Source organism: Carassius auratus, chromosome 42 (genome assembly GCF_003368295.1).
Source record: "Carassius auratus strain Wakin chromosome 42, ASM336829v1, whole genome shotgun sequence".
NCBI classification, from domain to species: domain Eukaryota; kingdom Metazoa; phylum Chordata; class Actinopteri; order Cypriniformes; family Cyprinidae; genus Carassius; species Carassius auratus.
The window spans coordinates 14,093,488-14,105,438 of record NC_039284.1 but is presented as its reverse complement, the minus strand read 5'-3'; the positions used below and the strand labels follow the sequence as shown (position 1 = coordinate 14,105,438).

Genomic DNA, 11,951 nt, shown 5'->3' with positions numbered 1-11,951 from the left:
ATAACCAATCCTAGGTGAAAGGGTTTGAATTTCCCTCTCTCATACTTTTTTGCCTGGCATGTCTTGAAGTGTAGGAAATACAATGGAATCAAGACCAAATACTACATGATTAACCAGTGTAACAAAGTTAAAAGATTTTCCTGTATACAGGAGTAATGCTTAATTTCCTGTTACTTTTCAGAGAGGTATTTTGTTTAATAATTGAAGAGGTTGGCTAATACAAATGAAAACATTTCTACAATGAAAACTTAGAAAAAAAAATAATTCAACAACTAAAGAGGGTGATAAACAAATAAATCCTAAGAGCAAATAGACAGCCAGCCTCTCCACTGGGTAACAAAGCAGAATTGTTCTGCCCAATGTAATCCACAGTGGTTGAGGAAATTTAAAGGAAAAATAATACAACTTATTTGTTCATAAAATACAATTCCTCTTGTACATTTAAAATCTAATAAAACAAGACACACCAATAACATTTGCCATTCTCTCAGACAAGTCCAGCAAAATGTATACAGTAAGGTTCTTTGAAGAGCTGGTGAGGTGCAACCAGTCAAACTCTAAAAGCGCAGTCAAGTTAGTCCAAACTATGCGTCAAATGTACAATTTCTGCAACGATGAGCAGACAAGAATATTTGGCAATGTACACTGAATAAAGTTGACTGGTGTCTACAGTATAACATGAGCTACAAAACATCAGACATTTAGAAGTAGTTCACCACACACTTCCATTCTGCAATAAACCCACACAAGAGTTGTTTCTGAACACATCCTTTGTTCTGGTTTCCACCACACACTTTAGTATGAGCAGTTAGATGAAAACTTCTCTTTATTTCTCCCAATAAGCCAAGCTGACATAAATGAGGATGACAGTAATGGGGTGTTTGCATAGGTCAAACTACTTTAACCACCCCCACATCCACCAGATCTCAGCGCTGTCCGGTGTAAGTGCGAAACCAGGACGTGACGGAGGCAGCTGCAGAGGAGATCATGCCCCCTGCATTGCCAACTGGCTGGGATGCCTGCATGCCGCTCTGGGATAGATCCATAGGCTGGGAGGGGATGTCACAGAAGCGAGGGCTTGGAACCGTCTCCCAGTCTGTGCCCAAGTCTGTTTCTTCATCCGTCACTGCCTCCTCTCCGCTCTCCTCCGTCGGGCCAGCCGCCTCTGGTTCCACAAACTCCATAGAGTCTTCCAAAGCAGCACTCACCTCAAACGGCCCGGTTCTATACAGTGAACAACAGTGGAAAAGTTTTCTAAACATTAGTTTCCATCATATGACACTGAACAAAGGTTGGGGGGGTCTCCTATGCTCACCAAAGGCGCATTTATTTGATAAAAAATACAGTAATAACAGTAACATTCTGAAATGTTATTACAATTTAAAACAACTTTTCTATTTGAATACATAAAATGTCATTTTCATTCAGATGGTATTTTTAATGGTAAAAACAGATGTGCTGCTTAATATTTTTGTCAAAACGTTTTATTTTTTTCAGTATTCTTACATGATTAAAACATTCAAAAGAAGAATCGAGATGTGATTATAATTCCATACAGTCACTTTTGATCAATTGAATGTTTTTTTTTTTTTTTTTAAGTATTTCTTTCTTTAAAAATAAATAAATAAATAAATATATATATATATCATACTGATCTCAAATTTATTGAAAAGTAATAATTTTTTTTTAAAATCAATGGCAAATAAAATAAAATTCAGCAGCAAATAATTAGGACAAGACTTGGTTTTTATCTATTGGAATTTGATTGGATCATGAATAGTGGACTATAACACATCATGGACAATATGATGGAAAATAGTTTTCACAAGGGAACAGGACAATGTAATTTCTCACCTGCCAAGTTTTTTGTTTGCCGTTGACACAAGAAACATGATATTCCTCAAAGTGTGGTGCGGATGGAGCTGCTCACTGTCGACATGCTAAAAATCCAGCATAAACATGAGGTATGATCACAATATGACTCCTCAGATCAGAGTGCTCTCAGTTTTGAGAAGAATTTACCTGTGAGAAGCAGAGGTGCAGGACGTTGGTGTTTAGTTTGTTTACAGCACGGGTGAATCGGTAGCGGGTCAGATTATCACCACAGAACTCGCTGTAGAAAAGACGAAACAGAACACATTTATTTTTACATTATAATTAAAGATTTTAAAAAGCAAACAAACTTGTTTCATCTAGTTGTCAGGACAACATTTATCGGTCTCATTTAGTAACTTGATCTACAAAAAGCTAAAAACTTTAAGTGTCAAAAACAGACATTAACTAAAATAAAAATAGAAAATACAAAACAGCTGTCACCTGTTGCACAATTTTTTCGGAAGGCTGACATCCAGAATATGAGACAGGATATTGACGAGCTGTGTAGCGTAGCAGAGGGCGGCACTGATGGTGTGCGCCGGGTTGATGTGGTCCAACTCTACACAAGAAAATACATAAGAATTGGTTAAATATATATATATTTTTTTAAAGAGGAACTGAAGCATTAAAACTGAATGTTTTACATTACACATTTAGTTAACTATAACTGCACTGAAAAATAACAATAGTTGGCTGGTTGGTTGGTGTTTTAATGCTATTCCAGCGTCCTTGGATGTTTTCATAGCGAGTAACAAGTTGAAAAACAAGACAAAGGTTTTTAAAGTTTGCTTTTGATTTAATGCTTGAGATGTACAGAAAATAACCAGCGTTACTGCTATCTGTACCTGGCCCCTGATTCCCACTCTTCTCCTCCACCCAGCTGTAATAGGCTGAGCAGTCTCCATTACTGGGAAGTGTGACGTGTGGAGCAGTGATACTGATGCTCGTCTCTCCGTTCTGATCGTCCCAGATCCAGCGGCCTGAGCTGTAGGTGATTCGCCTCGCCTCTGCGAGTTCACTGACGGTGCTGGAGGTCAGAGCAAGGTCATTTTCAGCCTCTGCTGGGTCCCTGCAAGGCAGAAACACTTAAGATGATCTATTATGTTTTAGACATAATTTTCAAAAACCAGCCTAACAAGATTAGTTCATGATCATTTATCAATGCCAAGTGAAAGTAAGTAATTACACAATTATCCAGAGTGTCCCTGGAGCAACTGAGTGAAGTGTCACAACCAAAAGGCACGTTCATAAGCAATTATTCAGTATGATTAGGGTTCACATACCAGGTGAGGAAACAGACATTTCATCCTTCCAAAAAAAATTCATTCTAATATGGCTACTTTGTGATGAAGAAACATTTCTTATTATTAAATGTTAAAAATATATATATAGTCTTTACTGTAACTTTTCATTATTTACCTTGTCCTTGATGAATAAAAGTATTATTTTCTTTCAAAAATGTAAAATTTAAAGAGCAGTGTATTATTTTGTTTGTGTTTTAATGGTGATTCAATCATCAAATTAAAGTTGTTCTACAAAGTAAGCAGTTAAATGATGCTGTCTTACAAGTTAACAATGTTTTTGGACAATATCCGGAATGCATTGCAACAAGCTCAGTTAAAATATTAATCCGAGGCTAGAGCACTAGCACTGTGTGTAGTGTGTTAATGAGCATGATTTTTAATGTTCATTAGAATGTGTTTATGCTTATCTCATCTGTTCTGACCTGCTGCCCTGCTTCTCCTCCTGGATGTTGAAGATGTGAGCGGTGAGCTCCAGGATGTGTTCTCTCCGCACTTCAGCCAGGACCTCCAGCCTCCCCTGCAGCTCTTTAGATCTCTTCTCCAGAAGCTCGCCCAGACGCTGGTTATGACGCTTAATTTTGTCCCTCTTTTCCTGATGTCGGCTGGCCCTGCGCTGCAGTCGCTGTCCTTCATCTTGGGAATGCAGTAACAGCTCCCTGCCTGAGGTGAAGAAAAAGAAACAGCCGTAACAAACAAAAGTGTGCTATTTTTATTTTTTGTCCTTTTACTATTGAAATGACAATTAAAAAAGAACTCAGTGTACATTAGTGTGATTAATGAATGTTTACACACTTTTACTCACCACTCTTCACTTCTTCATTGCCGGTGCAGATGGCCTCTTTGAGTTGCTGGATTTTCATCTTGCATGACATGATTTTCCACCTCTGTGTTGAACAAAATGCACAACCATGATTATAAGAACTATCTTAAAAACAGGATAAAATATTTTTTCACATCATCAAACTCAAGCTCTTAAAACAAAACAAAAACACAAAAATACTTACAAGCTGGTCTGCTTGGACCTTCTTGTCCATGACGCTGATGACTCTGAAACAAAAGGAGAATTCAGACTGGGTGTCATCTGAACATAATGTTGAATTATGCATCACACAATGCTGATATAATACCTCTGTTGAAGATTCTCCTTCTCATTTTTGAGCTTTTGGAGTCTTTCAAGCTTTTCTGAATACCTGATGATAGAGAAGCAATACACAATTGCCATTCATCTATCTATATAGGTCCTTCTCAAAATTAGCATATTGTGATAAAGTTCATTATTTTCCATAATGTAATGATAAAAATTAAACTTTCATATATTTTAGATGCATTGCACACCAACTGAAATATTTCAGGTCATTTATTGTTTTAAATACTGATGATTTTGGCATACAGCTCATGAAAACCCAAAATGCCAGTCTCAAAAAATTAGCATATTTCATCCGACCAATAAAAGAAAAGGGTTTTAAAAAAAAAAAAAAAAAAAAAGTCAACCTTCTAATAATTATGTTCAGTTATGCACTCAGTATTTGTTCAGGAATCCTTTTGCAGAAATGACTGCTTCAATGCGGCGTGGCATGGAGGCAATCAGCCTGTGGCACTGCTGAGGTGTTATGGAGGCCCAGGATGCTTCGATAGCGCCCTTAAGCTCATCCAGAGTGTTGGGTCTTGCGTCTCTCAACTTTCTCTTCACAATATCCCACAGATTCTCTATGGGGTTCAGGTCAGGAGAGTTGGCAGGCCAATTGAGCACAGTAATACCATGGTCAGTAAAGTGGTTTTGGCACTGTGAGCAGGTGCCAGGTCATGCTGAAAAACAAAGTCTTCATCTCCATAAAGCTTTTTAGCAGATGGAAGCATGAAGTGCTCCAAAATCTCCTGATAGCTGGCTGAATTGACCCTGCCCTTGATAAAACAGTGGACCAACACCAGCAGCTGACATGGCACCCCAGACCATCACTGACTGTGGGTACTTCACACTGGACTTCAGGTATTTTGGCATTTCCTTCTCCCCAGTCTTCCTCCAGACTCTGGCACCTTGATTTCCGAATGACATGCAAAACTTGTCCAAAAGTCCAGTGCTGCTTCTCTGTAGCCCAGGTCAGGCGTTTCTGCCGCTGTTTCTGGTTCAAAAGTGGCTTGACCTGGGGAGTGCGGCACCTGTAGCCCATTTCCTGCACATGCCTGTGCACGGTGGCTCTGAATGTTTCACTGCTTCCGCAGGTCCCCCAAGGTCTGGAATCGGTCCTTCTCCACAATCTTCCTCAGGGTCCGGACACCTGCATTTTTTGCCACACTTTTTCCTTCCCACAGACTTTCCACTGAGGTGCCTTGATACAGCACTCTGGGAACAGCCTATTCGTTCAGAATTTTTTTTCTGTATCTTACCCTCTCGCTTGAGGGTGTAAATGATGGCCTTCTGGACAGCAGTCAGGTCAACAGTCTTACCCATGATTGCGGTTTTGAGTAATGAACCAGGCTGGGAGTTTTTAAAAGCCTCAGGAATCTTTTGCAGGTGTTTAGAGTTAATTAGTTGATTCAGATGATTAGGTTAATAGCTTGATGGGAAACCTTTTCGTGATATGCTAATTTTTTTTAGATAGGAATTTTGGGTTTTCATGAGCTGTATGCCAAAATCATCAGTATTAAAACAATAAAAGACCTGAAATATTTCAGTTGGTGTGCAATGAATCTAAAATATATGAAAGTTTAATTTTTATCATTACATTATGGAAAATAATGAACTTTATCACAATATGCTATTTTTTTGAGAAGGACCTGTATATATATATATATATATATATATATATATATATATATATATATATATATATATATATATGTATAAAATAGTTAATAAAGATACAGTCTCTCTCTCTCTCACACACACACACATATTTATTTTTAATAATGAAACTGTCACATTTGGCAACATGACACAGCTAAAGTTAACACATTGGCATAACAAATACTGCCACAGAGTTTCTTCACAAGACTTAGGTAAGCCATGACAACACTTTTAATTAAGGATTTAAACCCTTAAATAGCTACATCAATGACATCTGACAGGAGATGGACGAGACAGCGCAAACTGGAATTTCTTTGTTGTCTGATAGTTTGTTTACAAAGTTAGCAGTTAGCCTGCTAGGGCCATAAATTAACAAAATGCGATCTAGTGTCTTTACAAAACGCTTTTAAACTCCGACAACACTTCAAATCAAAGGGGAACGTGTGCTTAAATAAACTAAATAGATGTGAAACAGCTCGATAGTACTGAAAACTGTTCGCATGCTAGAGTGAGCTGTGTTAGCATGCAGTGTAAATCATTTAAAAAGTAGTTAAAACACAACACCTCTCCGGATTTCTCCCGTCAAAAAACACGAAATCGCCGTTCTGAATGCATCGGGCGCAGGTCAGTCTGCGTCTGGCCGTGTTGCAAAGCGGACATCTCTCCACGGCTACAAAGAGTCCCTCTGCATCATCCAGAGCCTCCACCATGACCGCGGCAGCAGCACTCACGCACGCCGGCTGAAGGTGCTGCTGAGGCGGCTGGGGGTCGAACGGCCTCCCGGGTCTCTGATGCAGACTCTGGATGCTCTTCACCAGGCCCCAAAGCCCGGGGTTCGCCTGATAAGGAACAAGCCATGATTATACAGGCTCTATAAATAATAGACGCCTCTTAGAAACGGTCACTATTAGATTAACATGATCTGTAGTTGGAAATATTAAATGTAACCAGTAGTTCTGGTCCTAATGTGTCTATGCTCAGAGAGTAATAAATGTCTGCGCTACGCACTGTGTCGTGTGTTGTTTGTGTTTGTCACGTGTGTGGTGGTGGCGTCTCTTACAACAAATTACCATGGTAACCATACTTGAATCTAAAATATCATATAATTTTGCCATCGGAAAATCAAAATAGTATGAGTCCCATTCGAGAATTTCTGACATTTGATTCCTGGATAAATTTATATTTATACTTCATAAATATAGTATAATTATTAAAACAGTAAAAAAAAAAAGTATGTATAAAGGAAATTAGGCTTAATTTCATTTCACTCATTTCAGTTCTTCAAAAGAGAAGTCTTTGACATTTATTTACCTGCATGAGCAAGTAGCAGTTTAAAATGTACAAAAGGGAAAAAACATAACCTAAGTGGACATGTCTGCATAGGGCAAAGCTGAGTATTTTAATAAAACATTACTTTTCACCATACGCTTTGGAATCCTCTGTTATTTCAGCAAACCTCACTAATGTAGACAACACATAAAGTAAACAAAGACATTAAACAAAGTGCAATAACTAAACTTTTGATTAAATTATTGCATTCAAACCTTTAAGGATCACTCATATATGGATATGAGGCGCATTGTTCTAGACAAATATTCAGATGTAGCTCATATAAGCATAAGTGCAGCATTTCTACTGCTTCCTGAACCCTTTGAAGATGGGGTAAATGTTCTTTCACACCTAAAAATCATAATAACATGAAGGGAACAGGTTTTAAAAACAATTTCAATGCATGGCTGCCTAATATTTTTTAAGATTGGACTTGGAATAGTTCCCGCACAAACATGGATCTGTTCACTACACAAGCTGTTAATTGATGGACTCGAGTGGTGTGCATTACTTGTGGATTATTGGGATGTTTTTATCAGCCGTTTGGGCTCTCATTCTGATGGCACCCATTCACTGCAGAAGATCTTGTATGCTCTTGTATGGCCTGAGGATGAGTACATTTTAGCTAAATGGACTATGTAAAATTAGACTAGTGAAAAAGACTAAACCAACTGTGAGCACGACTTTTCCAGACACAAAAATCAGCAGCACAATACGTGGCTTCACCATGCAATATATCAATTCAGGAAACAACTCTGGCTCATAGCTAGAGGGGTAAAATGGTTAAAGACAGATGTTACGAGGTCACTCATGTTGTGGGCCAGTAATCATCAAAGTCATTTATGACAGACAGATGCCTATCCAGACCTGCTGAAACTGCTGGTGAGTGAGGACCAGGCCTTCTAATCATATAGGAAAGCAGACACAACAGTCACAACTTCCAACTGGATTTTGAAGTCAAGAAATTTGGCATGCAAGCTAAGTGTCTGTACTGTTTTCTGCTAAGATTAACAAAGGAAAAGGCAAATATAGGGTAAAAGACACATGTGAGACTATTTCTGAGCTAAGTTGATCTTTTTTACAGTTGTGTTACTGTAATGTGTTGTGGTTAGAGTTCTGAATATGTATTATGTGTACCTTCATTTTTCCAGAGCTGAATATCAGGGCAGTAGTTCTTGGTTCAGGGATCTTCATTATAACTGCAGCAAAACACTATGCATAGGCAAAGTTTAGAGTTATGCTACTGAAAGACTGAAAAATGGACATGAAACAGTTCACCCCAAATGTTTCTTTTGTCATTTACTTTACTCATCCTTATGTCAATGACATACAGAGTAAACAATGACAATTTACAAGAACTATTCCTTTAAAAAAAAATGCTATTTAAATGTACGTATATATGATTTAACAATTGTTGTATATATAAACTAGTAAGAAAGCACCTCTGGGTTGTATTCATCATTTCGAGCTTGAAGTGGAATGAATTAGAGATCCAAAAGGCAAGCAAGTTTCACTGTTGACACAATATTCCTGTGTATAACCAAAAACAGGTTTGGACATATAGACTTACACAGATGCATTACTCACAAACAACTAGGATGCAATGTCTGGTGGTTCAAAAGTAGTCACTGTATACTTAAAGAAGTGCAAAGGACTCTATTCAAAGGTAACTAACTTACTGTAAACATTTTGTTTAGCTAAATCATGGAGTCATGCATTTTACAATCTTTTAAACATTTAAAATAAATGTTTGTAGTGATGTAATAAAAGGACAATTTTTGGTTCTCAAAGCTTGACCCCTTTAGGCCCAGATCAGATGAACCCTTAGATGGAAAAAAAAATGTCATAAATGCATTAAAGTCTTCAATTCAATCAACTGAATTTTAACACATAATATGTTGTTAGGTTATAATCAAATTATAGAATGCCGATAATAACCAGGACAGACATAAAGATATAGGCCTATAGATAATGCACATGCAATAGTTATAGTATTTTAAGTAAATTATTTATCATTAATGTTTATCATTATATATCATTAATCTTAAAACATAAATAGGTGAATCTCGGTAAATAATAGCATGGGTCATATCTTAACCTCAAAATTAAAAATATATATATATTTCAAGAAAGTGTATATTGTTACAAAAACAGTGATACTATGTTTTTTTTTTTGTTTGATTGTTTTTAGGATGCCCAAAATATAAGCATATCCAGTGACATCAGTCTTCTCTTCCTCAGAGCTTTATCTCAGGCCATGTCCACACGTTATACGGGTATTTTTGTTTTTAGTTTTTCCTTCGTTTTTTTTTTTAAATCTACGTCCATATGAAAACGCAAAAGCACGCGAACACGCACGCTATGATGCACTGTCAAGAGCATTCCATACCAACAGGTGGCGATATAATCTCAACCGTAGAGACATGTGTTGGCCAATGAGAAGCCTGAAAAAGTTTCAAGTTTGACCAAGGATGCATCAGATTATACAATCAGTGCTCCAGAGAAGATACAAATTGTCACTTTGTTTTTAACAACTAAAAATATTATTTAAATTTAACCCTCAACAGATATTTTTTTTTTCAGTATTCCTACAGAAATCTTATAAATGAAGTATAAATCTTATACTGTATATGATGTAATTAATTTTAAAAGTGTGAATTCCAGACACGGAAAAGTGGAATGAAACGGAAATTAATAAAACCGTAAAACGCCATGGTTATTTTAATAATTATAAATATGTCTAGTTATATATGGATCGACCTTTTATAGCCTACCATATGGCAAGGAGCAGTTTTCTATCCAGCTATTTTATTTGTCTAGCTTAGCTTGAACACTGAATGTTTTTTTTTTTAACAAGAACATGGCCACAGGACTGTCTATTGACATTGTGTTTTATTTCTTTCTTGTAGAGCTCTACCAGCCAGCGACAAACAGACACAAGATGGCATCTTTAAAATAGCAGATGAGGAAGATTCAACCAAAGTGGAATTCTTAAATGTATAAACATTATAAATATTTATTAAAAGTAATTTTATATTGTTATAATAATTTCAGAATAATGTGTGGAAAAACTGTATAACATCTTGCATGTTTTGCAGGTCCCGTGGATCCCTCTAGACTCCTACATGCTGGCTAAACCTCTCTGCACTGTGAAAGCTGGAGAGATCTTGTACCTGCCCTCCTCGTGGTCCCACCACTGCTCTTTTTCTTTTCTTTTTTTTTTTTGTCTTGGCAGTGAATTTCTGGTATGACATGGAATATGATATGAAGTACAATTACTTCCTTGACAAATGCTGTTGAGATGTGCATGCACATTTTTAGTGATCTAGAATAAATATTGCAATAAACAATACAGTTTAACATGTAATAAATACAGTTTTATTTGTTTGACTTCTCTGAGAAAGAGATTTTAGGTGACGGATTGTATAAAGAGAATATAGAAACACTTGACTTCAGTTTGGAGCAAAAGGTAAGACAAAGTCACAAGTTTCTGAAAGAAAGTACTGGTCCATATGTAATGCCAAAAAACATCTTGATCCATTGACCATAGTTTACATGAAAGCAGAGCTGGTCACCACTGAGAGATGATGCTAAAAGCAGTAAGTCTGCGTGATTGTTCACGAGGAGCAGGTCAAGCATACAACCATGCATTCTAGTTCAGGAAGCGAGCCCAGCTTAAATTCTGCCTTTCTTCATGCATGTGCAGTGTATTCATGCTGATTCTCACACAGTACTTTTGTTACTGATGCAGTCTTACTGTACATTTCTGCTACATCACTGAAGCCCACTAGCTAGCTAAATAAACTCTGTTTGGGCTTACATTAATTATCATTTTTATCTCATGCATTTTCAGTCTTGGCTATGAGATGACAAATAAGAGCTTTTGCTGCATACTAAAATGGGTGTAAATAAATCTATTTCACTACAAGACTGCAAGTGCAATTTGCCATTGGTGAAAAGGGGTACCAATTGTTGTTGAAATTGCACATTTTGCACCTTTCATCATTAATACATTTGTAAGAACAGTTTGACAGAATGTGACAAGAAGTGGAAACCTCATCAAGTCAATAAATGTAATTTGTGCATCCTAGACCATAGGTAAGTTGCATCTCAACTAGTTGCAGTGTTGATTTAAGCTGGGTGTACACTGTGCAATATTTTTGAAATGTCTGTCAGATCTTACAATATGACACCAGTGAGATGCTGGATAAAAGGTCATGGTGACTGTGACATCAACCGTATTGTATGCTGCTATGATTATAAATCTTTGGTCGCCACTGATGGCATTTACTAGGTGTTTAGATTGTCAATCGTGTCATGTTCTATATTTTATTCACAAAAAACTATGTCATGTTAGCAATCAAAGAGTGTTAATTTGGCCTGTCAACAGAAAACAATCTTTTGAATCCCAAAATCATACAGTTGCACCCTGGCTTTAGCTTGGATTTGTATCAGAAGAGCTGGACGCTATAAAATATTTGCAGGTCCATCTATATAAGAAGTTACAGTACACTGAACATAATATGCCATCATTGAATCAAGCTTAATGACAAAAAAGTGCCTTACTGTACATGATCAATATTAATACAGAAAGAAGAGTTGTTCAGGCAGAGGTCAGAGAGGCAACACCTTAAACTAGTTAGCAAGGGAATGACTGG

The 11,951-nt window shown here is 37.0% G+C and overlaps 1 long non-coding RNA gene and 1 pseudogene across 1 annotated transcript; one reads left to right on the top strand and one right to left on the bottom strand.

Moving 5' to 3' along the window:
- Window positions 1-188: 188 nt before the first annotated feature.
- Window positions 189-6,822, bottom strand: LOC113060750 (beclin 1-associated autophagy-related key regulator-like; annotated as a pseudogene).
- LOC113060769 (uncharacterized) lies at window positions 6,066-11,050 on the top strand. Its single transcript, XR_003278292.1, has 3 exons — window positions 6,066-6,176; window positions 10,203-10,290; window positions 10,392-11,050. It is a non-coding gene; the product is annotated as an uncharacterized LOC113060769 (long non-coding RNA).
- Window positions 11,051-11,951: the final 901 nt, after the last annotated feature.